The following is a 12,196-nucleotide window of genomic DNA, read 5'->3' as shown; positions in this document are numbered from 1 at the left end:
GATCTCTGGAGGGAGGGGTGGTTCTGATGGGCAGTAGGTGTTGAGAACGTCCATCAGAGGACTCTCATCCTCTGGCCACAGTGATTGTCTCAGAGAGGAGCAGTGGCCTGAGGCCTAAACCAATCAGCATACAATTAGATGAGTGGCAGGGTGATCATATGGAAAATCAAGAAGAATAAAAGCAGAACCACTCTAAGATGCAGTGTGTAAGAAACAGTAAAGACATTCTGAACCCAGAAAACCAAAGTGTACTTTATGGAAGATGGTAGTGATGAGGCTGGAAGACAGGTTCAGAAGTATATTATTAATAGTTCTAACTAACATATGAATTGATCTGACATGGGAAAACAATTTTTATGCCTAAAATGTACATGATTAGAATTTTAGGAAGTTAATTTTGGTGTCATTATGGAGAAGGGCCCTAAATGGAGACAGATGTGGGCCAGCCACTGATTAGGAGGTTGGTGTAGTGGTCTAGGGAAGAAATTCTGTAGGGCTGCGGAGTTCCAAGACATTCTAGAAACTGAGAGAACTTCCATGTCACTTGGACAAAAGTGGTCTTGGGATACAGCCACAGTGGCTAATAATGTATCATAAGGAGGAAAGACAGAAGGATGAAAGGAAAGTTTCCAAACTTTTTTTAAAATCACAGGACCATGACAAAGTGTAACCCATTAAATAACAAAAGAATCCATTATGTTTTTGCTCCATAAACAGGAGAGAAGTGAACTATCTTGCACAATAAAATGCAAAGAAATTTAGAAGGGACAATAGCGGCAGAAAATTTTCCACTGAAGAAAAAACTAAAAAAAAAAAAAGAAAAAACTAGTGGGTGAAACTTTGATGTGGAGCACAATATTTATGGAGAAGGGCACGGCAACCCACTCCAGTGTTCTCACTTAGAGAATCCCATGGACAGAGGAGCCTGGCGTGCTACAGTCCATAGGGTCACAAAGAATCAGACATGACTGAAGTTACAGCATGTATAATATTTGCATATCAGGTCATCTCTGCAAATTACTTACTAATTGTAAAAGGAAAAAAGCAACTGTACAGAGGATCCTCCCCAAAAACCTATTCAAATCCACTATGCATTATTAAATGATATTAATATGCAGAGATAGCCCAAAGATTAGCACCATCTTACTGATTTTGCAGGGTAAGGAAATTTCCAAGGCCAGATAGTCACCACCCATGAAAGTGGAAATAGCCATCCTCTTACTTATTGCATGATTCCCAGCATAATATGGGAACAGAGGAGATTCTTGAGAATTATGTGTTGAATAAATGAATGCCTATGAATTATTAAAGAAGCAGTAAGAGAGACTGAGCTTCAGGTTTTGCTAACTCTAGTAGTTACGTACCCCTAAAGAACCCCAATCCAGGAGTCAAAAGACGGGTTTCTAGTCCCAGCAGTGGTACTGGTGACCCAGGACCTCAACTGTCTGTCTCCATTTCCTTCTCCACTTCAGTTCAGCATTTCCAAGACCCTTAATATCTCTAGGTCTGAATCTCCTTCCAAAACAAAAGTTATCAGTCAGCATCGCCACTAAACAGGTTTGAAAGAAGTTGAGCCATTTATCCTACAGTCATTCCCTACAGAAAACACTCAGGGAATTAGCACTGGGACCTACCCTGAAAGGCCCTCTTTAAAATTCTTCTAGCACAGGAAAAGATTTTCATCATCGCTAATCATTAAGGAAATGAAAATCAAAACCAGAAGGAGCTATCACCTCATATGTATTAGGAGGGATACTACAGGGGGAAAAAAGAGAAAAGAAGGTTTGGCAAGGATGTGGACAAACCGGAAACCTTACACACTGATGGTAGGGGATGTAAACCAGTGCATGACAAAACGCTGCATGATTCCACTTGCATGAAGGTACTGAGAGCAGTCAGAGAGAAACAAAGTGGCCCTGTCAGGGGCTGGAGGAATGGGAGAGGAGGGGGTGGGAATGGGGAGTTAGTGTTGGATAGCACACTAATACGGAGAAGGCAATGGCAACCCACTCCAGTATTCTTGCCTGGAGAATCCCAGGGATGGGGTAGCCTGGTGGGCTGCCGTCTATGGGGTCGCACAGAGTCGGACATGACTGAAGTGACTCAGCAGTAGCAGCAGCACACTAATACAGAATGAGGGCCTCCCTGGTAGCCCAGATGGTAAAGAATCCATGTTCAATGCGGAGAGACCCTGGTTCAGGAAGATTCCCTGGAGGAGGAATAGGCTACCCACCCCAGTATTTACAGGCTTCCCTTGTGGCTTAGATGGTAAACAATCTGCCTGCAATGCAGGAGATCCGGGTTCTATCCCTGGGTGGGGAAGATCCCCTGGAGGAGGGTATGGCAACACACTCCAGTATTCCTGCCTAGAGAATCCCCAGGGACAGAGGAGCCTGGCGGCCTATAGTCTGTAGGGTCACAAAGAGTCAGACACCACTGAGTGACTAAGCACAGCACGGTGTATCACAAATGACAAACCACTGCATGATTCCACTTACGTGAAGGTACTGACAGCAGTCAGATTCAGAGAGAAACAAGGTGGCCCTGTGGTTGTCAGGGGCTGGGGGGAAGGGGAATTGGGAGTTAATCTTTGAGAGGACACTAATACAGGATGAGATGAGTTCTGGAAATTGGTTGCACAATAATGTGAATGTACTTAAAAACACTGAACCAGATGCTTAAAAATAGTTCAGATGGTAAATTTTATATTGTATGCATTTTACTACTATTTTTTTAATTAAATGAGAAAAAAATTCCACTCAATGTGCCTCAGGTAGAACTCTTCCTGTGTAGAATCTAGACTTTGCCACTTTCTGGTTGTTAGAACTTTGGACTAGCTATATAACCTCTGGGTATGGGACTCTGGTGAATGGGAGTAACACCTCCCAAGGCTAATGAGGGGCCAACTGAGAGGATCTGTGTTGCTCTAAAGATGTCCCGCCAGACAAAGAGCAGCCATCACCACAGCAAAGTTCCTGAGTTACCCCTTGTGGACCCCAATAGAAAGCCTCTGCTAATTTTGATGGATGAGGTTTCTAACTTTGATAGCAGCACACAACAGGATGAAGAAAGATTCCTCTTCTTTCCTGGTAAGGACCCAGCCAATGAAAAGCTATGGAGTCTATATACTATAGCCCTCCCAACTTCCTTTTCCCCTCCATAAAAAAGTTCTCCGTCCCTAGCACTTAGAGGATTTGCAAATGGCTCACCATGATTACAGGTATAGAATTGCAATTCGTTGCTGATCCCAACTAAACCCATTTTGCTGGAGAAATATCTGACTGTCTATTTGTTCTACAAAAGGTATACCAAAGGAAGGGTGTTAACAAGTGTTGGGATCCGAAAGGCAAATTATCTGCTTGACACATTTGAATGAACACTAGTTGACACCTCTCAAGATGATTCAGTGAGTTTTCAACAGGATCACCTCCTGAAACCATCTAAGCACTCAGCCAGTTCACATCCCCCTCATGTCATCAGCTTCTCTAACAAGAGTCTCTGGAGAGTCTGTCTTGACACCAGTGACAGTTTCCACATCTGCACTCTCTGTGCAAGGGGAGAGTTCACTGACTGAGACATGGCCAGTATCAGAGTAGTGAGGATGTAACCACTCCCTGATGGGCCAAGTGCATCTGGTCCAAGACCCTGCTCCACCCTCATCTCTGGGGACAGGTCCTGCATTCACCCCCAACCTGCTGGCCTCTGGGATGATGGGGGAGAGAAATGCAGAGCTCACCCCAGAGGCTGCAGTGAGGACAGGGGGGACATTGCCAGGGAGAGTCTCAGCAGACTGGACAGTCTAGTCCCCAGCTGGACTCGGTTCATAAACTAGGCCACTGATTCCAAATAATGGGGAAGAGGGAGAATTATTCAATAAACTATGATGGGAAAGTGGGCTGCTTTGGAAAAATGGGGCCTATCTTATAACAAAGTGGTGGCTGCGCAGGGCTGGAGTGGCCATGAGGAGATACTGGACATCCCCATGTTTAGGGTATTTGGAGATATGCTAAATTTGGAAAACTCAGCAGTGGCCACAGGACTGGAAAAGGTCAGTTTTCATTCCTGTCCCAAAGAATGTATTGTGCACGAGCTAGCTAATCACATACCCTGCAACTCCTTCACCTTGCCTTTAAAAACCCTTTCCTAAAATCCATTTGTGTTTTCCAGGTTTTTAAGCATTGCTCCTTATTTGGCACCCGCAATAAAGGCTGCATGAGTAATAGGTCTTACTCATGAACATGAGTAATAGTTCTTTCCCCAAACTTCAGCTTTTCAAACCATTAAGGGAGACTCATAGGAACTCTGTACAGGAGGGAAGCTCTATATAATCCTGTAGGTGAGCTCATGGTAACCCCAGGCATGAAAAGTATAGCTAGTCTGATAGTTGAGACATGCCCCATTCTGCACAGTGAACACCCAGACCCCAGATAAAGTCCATTCAGACCAGAGGGACACATCCTGGAGAAGACTGACCTTCCTGTCATGCCAACAGCACAGGGCAACTTCAGGTGTCTCCAGGTGCTAGTGGACATTGTTTAGACTGGGCAGAAGGGCTCCCCACTAGAACTGAAATGGCAAAGTGGCTAAAGTAAGTGAGAGAACCCCGAGGTTTGGGCTCCCAGGATCCTTGTGATGAGGAAAATCATAAATAACAGAAAGAAGAAAAAAAAAGACAACTGACATGCTCCATTTATGGCAGGCCTTTCCCAAAGTGCAATGTGCATCTATATTACACATTAACCAGACCTCCTCAAAACAGGAGGATGAAATCAATCTGTGAGAAAAAGCTGGCCCCTTTTTTCAGAAGCCAGCACTATAATAATTCTATGATTGTTTCTTTTTCATCTCATGCAAGGGTACAAAGGGTCACATGGACCAAAGGCTTGTCTGTACATGAGTAGTTTAAAAAAAAACAAACACTTCATTGGTTGAACTATGGATATGATGCTAACCTGTCAACCTGGTACATAATTTGTCTCAAAGATGTATAAAAATGCATCTTTAATTCCTGATCAATGAAGATGTTCTCACAGCTTTTAAGAAACTGTTTCCTGGGTTAGCACCTTCATTTGGCTTGAATAAAATTCTCTATTCTTTCTTAGTTTGATTACTGTTGGCTTTTTTGTCAACACAAAGTGATAATGGCCGAGCATTCCTGCCTCAAGTGACAAAAGTGATGACAAGTACCTTGGACAGAAAATGGACCTCACACTCAGCCTGGAGACCCTGCTTATCCGGGAAAGTAGAGTGATCCAACCAGACCTTAAAAGGAAATTAGTCAAGCTATGCCAGAAGACTCAAAAAAAATGATTAAATTACTCCCAATTGCCTTGCCCTGCATGTAATTAGCTCCCAGGGATAAAGTCAAGTGTATTTGAGCTCATGTGTCGTAGACCCACTCCCCAAGCCCGAAAGAGGAGACATTTTAGACCCTTTGAAATGAAACAACTTCAGTGTGCCCTCCAGATGGGAGAAACTATGGTAACCAGGTGAGGCTGCACCTGCTCACCTGCTCTCCACTCCTTCCAGTCAGAGGACCAGGTGGATCTAAAAACCCGAAAAGCAGCAGCCTGCAATACCAATCACTCCTGAGAGAAGCGGACCCCACCTGGTGATGCTGACTACCATCAGCCAGAAGGTGCAGGAGGTCACTCCATGGGGACATCACACTCGACAGAAGGGGGCCTGGAGCACCAATCTACGAGGAGACAACCTGGAGCAAGTGGATCCCCTGGACTACTTATGTGAACATCTCTCTGACCTGAAGCTTTTCTTCCAGGAAACAATAAAAGTGTGTACCCAAAGAGCAAATGACTATTGTAGGAATTGTTGCACTCAGGGCAGTTAGACACCCTGGCCGAAGGAACCATAGTCAACACTCACCATAAAAAGGTAACAGCCACCCTTGCGACGTTGGCCGACAAGACCTGCCTGGACTTCTAGTGTGACGTAAGCCCGCTGCCTCCCTGGCCAGGATGGTCCTGGGGACTGAGTTGCCTCTGATCACCTGTTCACTGCCAGCGGTCTGTGCACCAGGTGGCATGTGGAGCTGTTTTCACAAAGATGCATGTAGCCTCACTAAAGGAGGCATAGATGGACACTGGGCTGCAGACACCAGGTTGCCGGATCTGGGGAACAATCTGGGGCCAGAGTGAAGGGATCACCTGAGCACCACTGGGTTTGTGCCTTTCCTGGGCCCCTCCATGACCCTGAGAGTCTAGAAAACTCCAGACAGCGGTCTCGCAGGGACAGGGCAATTAGGGCTGAGGCCCAGGGGCACCAGACGTGTCCACAGGTGGCGAGAGAAGTCTCGTTCCTCCCCAGGGCCTGATAACCCCACACTCAGCAGGAAGCAGCTGCAGGAGCCAGACCTGCGCCCTCAGCACCTTCAGGATGAGGAGAGGATGGGGACAGAAGAGGGACGTGTCACCACAAAGCCCGTCAACAGTTCTCTGGGAGAAAGCACAGAATTTGCTCATCAAATAGTCTAACCTTTTTTCTTCTTCTCTGTGCTGAGTTGAGTTTCACTTGCTTACAGAGTGCCTCCTGCAGAGGCCTTGCACTCAGCCTTTCAGACCAGATGCCCTGATGCGAAATGGTCACACCTCAGCTCAGAGGGCCGTGCACAGAGATGCTGCACCCGGCACTGTGATCTGGAGCTTCAAGCAGCACAGCTGAGCCCTCCTTTGGGAACCTTGCCCCCTCCCAGCTGACAGGAATCATATAAAACAGCCCTGCTGGTTTGGGGGAGAGCGTGTGCTCTAGACCAAACTCCTACCTCTCACGCTTTATTGGGAATAAAGCTCTCCTCTCATTCTGAATCAAACTTCTCATTCTATGGGTGCAAGTGACTGGCAGAAGGACACTTTTTGAGGTCTGACTCAGGAGTATAGGTAACAAAACAGGAAGAAATCAAACCCTCTTATGCCCAATAACAGTAGGATTCTCCTAGAGACTTAGATAAGGCAGAAGCACTAGACTAACCAAGAAATTAGAATTTGTTTGATTCTTTAATTCAAGTGTGGTCTGCATTGTTCCCCTGAAACGTGATGCTTACCCTTGGAAACTCATTGCTCCCCAACCCCCCACCCCCGCCCCTTGTAGAAGCGAGGTGAGGTGTGGAGACCTTCTGTTCTATCAAGAACCAGACAGCCAGGAACATCTCAGAGGTGGGATTCTTGAGGAAAATCCATTCTCCAAGAGACCCAGGCTCACACTAAACCCAGGAGCCAACAGCATCAGAGCGTTTTCTCCTTCAAATGCCCCCACTCTATTTGCTGTGAAGTAATGGGACTGGATGCCATGATCTTAGTTTTTTGAATGTTGAGTTTTAACCCAGCCTTTTCACTCTCCTCTTTCATGATTCTCAGGCAGGGTGCCACCTTCCTGGTTAATCAGATGGTAAAGAATTTGCCTGCAACACTGGAGACCAAGGTTTGATCTCTGGGCCGGGAAGATAGAATTCTGGGAAGACCTAAATGGATGTGAGGGGAGGTCCAGGGGCAGAGGGAACAGAAGGGTGGAGGTGCTGTGGGCAGGGCAGGGGGAGGACCAGCTTGGTCTAGAGGACGCTCATTTATCTCACTCTCCTCCCCACCTCTTAGTCACGGGCTCACTCACACAGTCAAGGGGCTGGTGATGGAGACACAACAAGCCTTCTCTTAGCCTCAGTCCTGCTCTTCTGGGGAAGATGTGGGAAGAATTTGCAGAGGATGAAAGACAGGACTAAGTGATATCTATGTCCTTTCTACCCTGGGAGGGGATGAGAGATCTGACACTATAAAATGTGTGATGTCTGTACTTTGGGGTGGAGAGTAGCAACCATTTATACAAAGAGACACAACACGTGTCTCCCTCAAGTCAGTTTCCATTCAGAGCCTTGACCTCAGAGCCTCAACCTCAACCTCAGCCTATGTCAGAGAATAGCCAGAGTGAGCCCTCAGGGAACTTCTCCATGGCACTTCTGCATTCATCCTGGGAGCCCCCTTCACACACACAGGACAGGCTTTGTGCAAATCACAGCAACTGGTTGTTGGCTGGTCTCTTCCTGAACTAACAAGTTATTTTCTCCCTTCTCTTTCCAACTGTCTTCTATTTAAATCATATAGGTGTCCTTACTCTGATGCCCTCCCCCCACCACACCTGAAATTTATTAGCCACTAAGTCCCTAATTCAAGGGGAAAAAGAAGCATTTGGGACTGGAAAGTTGTTCACCTACAGCCTGGGTGCTTTCAAAGTCTAGCTGAACTACCTGAGCCCTCCTGTGGGTCAGGCTCCCTGACAGGTGCTGGGGTCCCTGGAGGAGACACAGCTGCTACCCTTCCAGGCTGAAGGAGTATGGAGATGAGAAAGGAGTGGACACAGGAGAGTCAGGAGAGGGGACAGGGAAGTGGGGGGTCTCATCTCATGGAGGAGGAGCCCTGCTTGGCAGACCCATGTTTCATGTGTGACCTGAGAGTAAGAGTCAGTCAATAAAAGACAAGGGGAGTTTCCAGGCAGTGGAAAGATGGGCCCAAAGATTCAGAACAAAGGAGAGGTTGGTGAATTCGAGGAGCTGAAAGGGATTAAGACACATTGGCGCTCAGGCTGGAGAGAGAGAGAGTGAAAGTCTGGAGATGCTGACCTAGGGATCGAACCCAGGTCTCCTGCATTGCAGGCAGATTCTTTACTGTCTGAGCCACCAGGGAAGCCATAAAGAACCATATCTGGACAAAGAAACAGTATACGGGATCAGGTGATTCTGCAGGAGTGTGTGTTTCCTGTGTGTAGAGGGTGGGGTAGATGGGGAGGGTGAGGCTAGGGCCCCGCACCCTTCTTGTTGCCTGTGTGGCCTACCAGACCCACATTCCAGGGCCTTTCCCCTTTGCTCACCTGGATGCCTGGATTCTGCTGCTCCCTGGTGGTAGTTTTCAGTATGGCATAGTTGTCCCTGGAAAGAAAAGTGAAAGTGAAAGCCGCTCAGTCATGTCTGACTCTTTGGGACCCCATGGACTATAGCATCCATGGAATTCTCCAGGCCAGAATACTGGAATGGGTAGCCTTTCCCTTCTCCAGGGTATCTTCCCAACCCAGGGATCGAACCCATGTCTCCCACATTGCAGGCGGATTCTTTACCAGCTGAGCCACAAGCGAAGAGTTTTCATAAAAGCCTCGCCTTAGTTCAGCACAACCCTAAGAGCATGAGTCCCAAGCTGTGGCTTGCTGGGAGGGGACTCCTGGGAACTGTATGTGATGAGCATCTTGGCAGTAACTTCAGGAATCACTACTGAGCAGAAAAGCTCAGGAAGCGTTAGGTCACTGGCCAAGCGCTGGTCTGTCACATGCCTGTAACTGGAGCCTTCCTTTGCCTACGGTTTGAGGAAATTGGTCTTATGAGCCAGTGACAAGTGCCTGTGATATCAAGCATCAGGAAGTGCAGAGGTGTAAGGTGACAAGCTTCACAATAAATAGCAACAGCCCCTTATTCTTCTCTGTGTGGCAGGATGTGCTTTAACTTATCATGTTTAATTTTAATGCAAGCTCAGAGGGTATTAGGATCCCCATCTCAGAGACAAGGAAACAAGCCTATAGAGCTTAAGGACCTTGATCAATGTCATAGACTCTTAACTGACAGATGCAGCTTCTGAGCCCTGGTAGGACCACACAGTGTCCCATTTCCATCCATGTCCCAGCAGGACCAGGAGGTCTCCCTGCCCAAAGATATGCTCAGCACCTTCAGCCTGACCCTGTGGGTGGGTCCATGTGGTCCCTCAAGGTGCCCACAGCCCCTTTGCTCCTATTGTCCCGATTTGGATTCCCTCCTTCTGCCGGGCTGCCCCCCGAGAGCCCACGGTCAGCAGGAAGACGCCCTTGCCCCGTTTTGGCAGTTCCTCCAGCAGTCAACTCCCGAGGGTGGGGTCAGGCCAGGTTTCAGGCCAGGTTGTGAGGAGAATCAGGAGAGAAGCAGGAAGGTGTGAGCTGGTGATTGGCACCTTCCTTTGACCTGGGACCTCCCTCTCTTTCCCCTGATGCTTCCTGCCCCTTGGGGGAGCTCCTCTTCATACACCCCACCCCCATTACAAGTGCTCCTGTAGCTCTGTTGTGGATCAGAGTCAAAAGGGAAGGGGTCAGAATGCAGAGTCCTAGGCTCCAGCCCCAAAGATCTGGTCCAGGGGGCCTGGGAATTTAAATTTTTGATTAACAACCCAGTGGATTCGTCAGGGGTTTTGGCAGGAATTCTAAGGTCTAGGTGCTCAGAGCATGGCCTGGAGGGGGAGGGGCTCCAGGTGGCCACCCCCCCACCCCTTGTCTTCTCTGGCTTCCTGCACCTGAGGGAGGGTGCAACCACAGGATGATCCCAGCAGGGCCTCTAAACCAGTGCTTCTCTCACTGTAATGTGAGCAGGACTCACCTGGGATCTGGAGATTCTGAGTCAGTGGGGCTGGGGTAGAGACAAGATTCCATATTCTAACAGCCTCCCAGGGCAAGCTGATCGCTGGTCCGCAGGCCATGTTTAGAATGGCAGAGCCCTAAGGCAGGGTGGGCAGAATTTTCCTATAAAGTGCCAGGAAGTCCATATGGTTTCTACTCAGAAAAAAAAAACAAAAAAACAAAAAAACAAACATCTACTTCTGCTTTATTGACTACACTAAAGCCTTTGAATGGGTGCATCACAACATACTGGAAAATTCTTCAAAAGATGGGAATACCAGACTGCCTTACCTGACTTCTGAGAAACCTGTATGCAGGTCAAGGAGCAACATTCAGAAGCAAATGTGGAACAACTGACTGGGTCAAAATTGAAAAAGAAGTATGACAAGGCTGTATATTGTCACCCTGCTTATTTAACTTATATGTAGACTATATCATGTAAATGACAGGCTTGATGAATCACAAGCTGGAATCAAGGTTTCTGGGAGAAATATCAACAGCCTCAGATAGGCAGATGATACCACTCTAATAGTAGAAAGTGAAGAGGAACTAAAGAGCCTCTTGATGAGGATGAAAGAGGAGAGTGAAAAAGCTGGCTTGAAACTCACCATTAAACAATCTAAGATTATGGCATCAGATTCCATCACTTCATGGTAAATAGAAAAGGAAAAAGTGGAAGTAGTGACAGATTTTATTTTCTTGGGCTCCAAAATCACTGCAGATGGTGACTGCGTTAAAAAGACATTTGCTCCTTGGAAGGAAAACTATGACAAACCTAGACAGCATATTAAAAAGCAGAGACATCAATTTTCTGACAAAGGTCTGTATAGTCAAAGCTATGGTTTTTCCAGTAGATATGAACGGATGTGTGAGCTGGACCATAAAAAAGGCTCATCACCAAAGAATTGATGCTTTTGAACTGTGGTGTTGGAGAAGACTCTTGAGAGTCCCTTGGACTGCAAGGATATCCAACCAGTCAATTCTAAAGGAAATCAACCTTGAATATTCTTTGGAAGAACTGATGTTGAAGTTGAAGCTCCAATACCTTGGCCACCTGATGCAAAGAGCTGATTCATTGGAAATGACCCCAGTGCTGGGAAAGATGGAAGGAGAAAGGATAAGGGAGTAACAGAGGATGAGATGGCTATATAGCATCACCAACTCAATGGACATGTATTTGAGGAGATAGTACAGTACAGAGGAGCCTGGCAAGCTACAGTGCATGGGGAGCGACTGAACAACAATTCATTGGAAGGACTGACGCTAAAGCTGAAGGTCTGATACTTTGGCCACCTGATGCAAAGAGCCAACTCATTGGAAAAGACTCTGATGCTGGAAAAGACTGAAGGCAAAAAGAAAAAAACGTGGCAGAGGATGAGATAGCATCACCACCTCAATGGACATGAATCTGAGCAAACTCCAGAAGATAGTGAAGGGTAGAGGAGCCTGGCTTACTGCAGTCCACGGGGTCGCAAAGAGTCAAACATGACAGTGACTGAACAACAACAAATGCTTTCTTCTTCATGGGGCCTGGGGGTGGGAGTGGGTGGTAGGCAAGAAAACCAGAAATGATATACTGTTGTCATTATCTCACACATCAAGAGCCATGAGGATCAGCAATGAACTTATCTACGAAACAGAAACAGACTCACAAACATAGAGAACAGATTTGTGGTTGCCAAGACAGAGGAGGTGTAGGAGAGGGATAGACTTGGAGTTTGGGATTAGCAGATGCAAACTATTTATACCTAGAATGGATAAACAATAAGGTCCTACATTACAGCAC

Source organism: Dama dama, chromosome 30 (genome assembly GCF_033118175.1).
Source record: "Dama dama isolate Ldn47 chromosome 30, ASM3311817v1, whole genome shotgun sequence".
Taxonomy (NCBI): Eukaryota; Metazoa; Chordata; class Mammalia; order Artiodactyla; family Cervidae; genus Dama; species Dama dama.
This window is presented reverse-complemented; position numbering follows the sequence as displayed.